At 40.8% G+C, this 5,954-nt stretch overlaps 1 long non-coding RNA gene across 1 annotated transcript; it reads left to right on the plus strand.

The window, feature by feature from the left end:
- The first annotated feature begins 2,368 nt into the window (after positions 1–2,368).
- On the plus strand, positions 2,369–2,690 carry LOC119777981. Its single transcript, XR_005280009.1, has 2 exons — positions 2,369–2,535; positions 2,603–2,690. It is a non-coding gene; the product is annotated as an uncharacterized LOC119777981 (long non-coding RNA).
- The last annotated feature ends 3,264 nt before the right edge of the window (positions 2,691–5,954 follow it).

Raw genomic sequence — 5,954 nt, forward strand, 5'->3', positions numbered from 1 at the left:
TTTCTATTCTCATATCTGACGCTGCTTTTTTCTCTCTTCCTGTTCTTGTTTGTACCCTTTTTAACCCTCATTTCCTTTTTAACTTCCGTACCTGTTGTATTGGTTTTACTTTGTTCTCCTCTCTTCATTAAACACTTTAGTTTTACTAACTTATTCTGGGGATGATCTGAACTAAGCTGTAAAGTTGCTTAGTTCAAAAGGAGTTTAACGAAAACTCCATGACTGTGCTGTGAGCAGAGCTGACATTATCACATCAATGATTGCAGCTCTACTTAAAGAGGTTAAATACGGAGCAAACGTTTCTTTTTGGTTTCCTCCAACAAAACTCTGCTCTGTTGACTTTATTTCTATCTTTTATTGTAGCGTTTGACTTAAAAGATAAGCAGGACTTGACATCTGAAAATATGAAACCATGTTAGAATTACCAAAGTTAAATTAAACAGGTTCTAAAGTGCAGAACATTTTTAAGGGAATTATGGTTTAAGACTTTTCAACGACAATGTTGAGTTTTGTTTTCAATCAAGTATATTTTTCTCAACTGACGACAGGGTATTTCTGCTGCTCTACTTCCTTGTTAAAGCTTCTCATATATTATAATGTGTGAAATGATAAAGCTTATAAGCAATGAAACAACTGCAGCTGTGCTGCAACTCAGAATGCTGTAAGAAACTCAAATTAATGTTTGATAATTCTTTGACAATAATTTTCATACTTTTTTCTGCCAAGTCATAGCTTTGCCAAAAAGTAGTTTTTTGATAATGTGGCCTCTTCTGCTGAAATTGCTGAAGTGACGTGCAACTATTGCATGACATTTACATGTTTTGCAACTGTTGCATGAAATTTAACGAACTTAAAACTAATGTCATTTGAAAACTATTTCCTTTCATTTGTTAGGCTGAAGCACCATATGTGGTGTGAGGTGTGGTTTCAATCCAGGTGTATATTAATGCACTTCTGTCTGCCACTGTAGAACGACTCACCTCTTTGAGACCTAAATATAGAAAATGTTCACATGTTAAGAAAGGTAAAAGTGTTCCCATATTAAGAGCTGGGAAAAAAACCTCAGCAGTAAACCGCACTGCAGACTTTATTTATATACAGATAAAGCCCTGGGTGTCATGGTCTTGTTCCTGTTGTGCTTTACGTTGCTGCATTTTTCCTAGTTTTATTGGTTTAATTGCTGTTTTGTTGTCATTTCTACACTGTAAAAAAAAAGCAGTCCGTTTTACAGGAAAACGCTGGCAGCTGTGGTTACCGGAGAATTCCTGTAAAAAAATGCAGCAGTACAGTAGATAAATTAACAGCTCCTGTATGTAAAATGATTTACAGTGAGTGAAATCACATCTGAATTCCACTAAAAAAATGTTACATTAACAAAAAAAGTGTTAATTTTGCATAATTGTGCTGTATATAAATAGACTATTTCCTGTTTTGTTTATGACTAATAATTGCTTATTATACATTAATGAATGGTTAAATTAACAGGAAAATACTAAACAAATAACAATTTAAACTGCATTTCAAAAGGAAATCTCTGTATTTTACACATAAAATCTACTCATAACATACTGTATATTTATGTTTTCATAATAAAGTTATATTGTAGAATTAACTTGTAAACCTGCAAAATAACCTACACCAAAACATGCAAAAAATCATCTTCAGAAAAAAAAATAGGTAAGACATCGCTCTTTGGAAGATTTATTGAACAGCCAGCATCAAAAGTTAACAAGTGATGCATTTGTAGTTAACATCAACATACATGTTAATTGTAGAGCATGTAGCATGTTTATGACACTTAAAAGTTTTTGTTGCATAAAACTAGAATTCAAATCTGTGGTGAAATCCTTCACTTATAACTGAAGAAATTACATGATTCTTGAGTAGACTCTGGTGCAGACACAATACGAGTCAGGAAGCAGCGGCTAGTCAGGAACTACAAGGGGAGAGAGATCAGTTAGATTCAGGCTGGGTAACTGAGTAATTTAGAAAAGATGCAAACTCCTTACAGATCCTTGGAGAGCGGAGCAGATGGAGGGGGTGTCAGGATCCAGAGATCTGCCACTTGATCTCCAGCAGAGAGCGCTGTGGGCCTCCTGAGCTGATTCCTCTACACACCTGGAGATCATCAGCTCATCAGAGGTCCACACTACTTAAGCAGCTGCCAGACCTTCCTTCGACGCCGGAGTGTTGACCTAGTTTGGTTAGCGAACCTGAGCCTCAGAACGTCTGAACTTTACTAGTAGACTCTAGAGAGGAACTAGTCTTCTAATCGCCTTTGTCTTTTGTGCTCACAGGAAACCCTGAAGCTCTGGATGAGCTCCACCTAGAAACCTGCCTGCCTGCTCATGAAAGCTAAACCTGAAGATCTCAGTTTGGATTCCTTCTTCAGCTCTTGGATTGAGCAAGAAACAAACCCAAGCCAGAAACCTTCTAGCTCGGAACTAGACGCTGCTGCTGCTTAAACTCTCTGCCACATCATTGACTCTGGACCTACGGTATCTCACCTCACGGCTCTGTTACAATCTCCTCAAGGTACATCTTGATTCTTCTCTCTATCAATCCATAATCAGCCTGGCTAACCAAACTCTCATCTCTCCAGAAACTCTGAGACCAGTCCCGGACCAGTACCAGAACCAGATCCAGTATTATATCATTGTACATCTTTCAATAAACCTTGTTAAACTTTCCTTCAGACTCTGTTGTGTTCTGCATGTGGGCTAAGTCCTTAAACCCAATCATGACAGAACACTCCGGCCATCAACAAGACCCAGAGGAACACCTCCAAAGGAGGCTTGCGGCTCAAGAAGCCTGGATCGAAGGGCAAGCCCAGACCCTCGGTGAGTTAAATGCTTTTGTTGAACATCAGAATCAAGTTATACAAAGATACGCTGGCTATGAGAGAACTGCTAACACCGCTCCAGTTGTACTTCCTGTTCCTGAACCACTTCCGCCTCAAGGGTCAGAGGTAACGACGTCACTTCCTGAACTCCGTCCTAGTTTACCTGAACGATTTTCTGGAAATCAGTCAAAATGTAAGGGTTTTTTGTTTCAATGTCGTTTACTCTTTGAGGGGTCTCCTGCCAGTTTTTCTACCGATAGAAGGAAGATCTCTTTCATTCTTTCTCAACTCTCAGGCCGAGCTCTTGAATGGGCGGAAGCCAGATTTTCTGATGAAACCAGTTTTTCATGCACATATTCTGAATTTTTGAATGAATTTTCTCAGGTTTTCAACCAGGATTCAGATCAAACAATTGATTCCCGGGCCTTGCTTAATTTAAAGCAAGGAAATTTGTCGGTGGCAGAATTCTCCATTGACTTCCGGGTCAACGCTGCAGCTTCAGGATGGAACGAATGTGCACTAAAGAGTGTTTTTTTCAAGGCTCTTAATGAAAACATTAAAGATGAACTCGCCACAATTGACGAGCCTTCTAGCTTGGAGGATTTAATCCGGTTATCAATAAGATTGGATAACAGACTTCGGATTAGAGATACAGCTAGACAAAAGAACCATGGAATGTCTGCTTCCACCCCTGCATCTAACCGCTCTTCTGTTTCTGTCAGATCACCAGGGTCCAGTACCAGACCAGGGATTAAGAATCAATCGCCTCCAGCTTCAGCTCAAGTCTCTCATTTCTTCTCCCCATCCACAGAAGGAGCGGAATGTGAACCCATACAGATTGGTCATACAAGACTTTCTCCTGAGGAAAGGCAACGGAGATTCAAGGGGAACTTGTGTCTCTACTGTGGGGAGCCTGGACACTTTATTGCTTCCTGCCCAGCAAAATCAAAAGCCGGGGTCCGTCAGAGGATGTGAGGAGTCTGAAGGACCATCTAAAAACTGATAAATCTCCTCACCTACTATTACCAGCAACTCTGTTTGTCTCCAACCAGTCTCTGACCTTGTCGGCCTTTATTGATTCAGGATGCGAAAGGAATCTCATTGATTCAAATCTGGTTCAGCAATTGGGGATTGAGACTGTTCCTTTGCAGAAGCCCCTCAGGGTTGCGGCTATCGATGGGAAACGGCTGCAACAGGTCACTCTTCAGACTCAACCTTTGGAGCTCCTCATTTCTGGTAATCATCGTGAGACTCTGACTTTTTTGTTTTTCCCTCTGCTTGTTCTCCCCTGGTGCTTGGATTCGAGTCATGGTATACTTCCTGATTCGAGTCATGGTATACTTCCTGTAATGAGTCATGTCTTCGTTCTGCTGCTCCCACTAGACAGCCCCCTAGAGAGTCCTTAAACCCAATCATGACAGGGGGAGGTTGGATGAGCCCACAGAGACTGAGTTTGGCTGAGGTGCCGGGCTTCGGCTTGAGAGCTCCAGAGGGTGGACAGGCAGGTGAGCAATCGAGGATGGATCCAGGAGGAGAGAACCGGCTTGGAACTGCAAGGCTTCTGGAAGACAAGGAGGACAAGGAGGTGAGCTTGAGTCAAAGCACAAAGATCTGTCTAGGAGAGCTAGCTGGTAAGTTACCACTGTGTGGAAATTAACCGTCTGGCGTCCGTCCCAGGTAATCCACTCCTCTAAATACTGCTCCCTGATTGCGTCCAATTGGAACCAGCTGGAGGCTTTTCTGGGCTGGAGACTCTGAGGAGGAAAGGTAAGAGAAACCCTAACACAGCTCAGCACACAATCCTGTGGGCCCAACAAGAAAAGCAAGACAGTTTTACATGAACCTGTGGAACATTCCTGCAGGAGGATTATCTTCAAGAAAAAAGTTCGTAATCGACCCTCTACCAGAAAGCTGCAAAATGCACATTTAGACCTCAAAACAAAAAAAAGATACAGTGCCTTAGTTGACATAGTGCACACTGGAAAACAACAAAATCAGTTTGAGGCTTTCAGTAAAGAACTGCTAACATTTGAAATTTTGTCATAGAAAAACAAAAGTTACTTAGCACACTTACAAAACACCAAGAAAACCCCAAACATATTGTGCTGTTATTACCATGACAAGCATTGTGTGTTTAACACAAAACTATAAAACCATTTAATTGATCAGTTAACACCAGTCCTACCAACTCTCTGAACTTTTTTGGTTCCCACAATTTATCTACTATCTCCCGAAGGAATTACAATAAAATGTCTCCATCTCACATCACATATGGCACACATGCAGCCAACCTGAATTTAGTTGAGGAGGATAAGTGTGATGAAGGAGGAAGAGTGTGATAAAGGAGGAAGGGTGTGATAAAGGAGGAAGAGTGTGATAAAGAAGGAAGAGTGTGATAGAAGAGAGTGATAAAGGAGGAAGAGTGTGATAGAAGAGAGTCTGATAAAGGAGGAAGAGTGTGATAGAAGAGAGTGTGATGAAGCAGAACGAGTGTGATAGAAGAGAGTCTGATAAAGGAGGAAGAGTGTGATAGAAGAGAGTGATAAAGGAGGAAGAGTGTGATAGAAGAGAGTGTGATGAAGCAGAATGTGTATAATAGAAGAGAGTGATAAAGGAGGAAGAGTGTGATAAAAAAGGAAAAGTGTGATAAAGAAGGAAGTGTGATGAAGGAAGAGTGTGATAGAAGAGAGTGATAAAGGAGGAAGAGTGTGATGAAGGAAGAGTGTGATAGAAGAGAGTGATAAAGGAGGAAGAGTGTGATAAAAAAGGAAGAGTGTGATAAAGAAGGAAGTGTGATGAAGGAAGAGTGTGATAGAAGAGAGTGATAAAGGAGGAAGAGTGTGATGAAGGAAGAGTGTGATAGAAGAGAGTGATAAAGGAGGAAGAGTGTGATAAAAAAGGAAGAGTGTGATAAAGAAGGAAGAGTATGATGAAGGAAGAGTGTGATAGAAGAGAGTGTGATGAAGGAGGAAGAGTGTGATAAAGGAGGAAGAGTGTGATAAAGAAGGAAGAGTGTGATAAAGAAGGAAGAGTGTGATAGAAGAGAGTGATAAAGAAGGAAGAGTGTGATGAAGGAAGAGTGTGATAGAAGAGAGTGATAAAGGAGGAAGAG

The sequence above is a fragment of the Cyprinodon tularosa genome, unplaced genomic scaffold (assembly GCF_016077235.1).
Source record: "Cyprinodon tularosa strain WSP-4 unplaced genomic scaffold, ASM1607723v1 ctg1298, whole genome shotgun sequence".
NCBI classification, from domain to species: domain Eukaryota; kingdom Metazoa; phylum Chordata; class Actinopteri; order Cyprinodontiformes; family Cyprinodontidae; genus Cyprinodon; species Cyprinodon tularosa.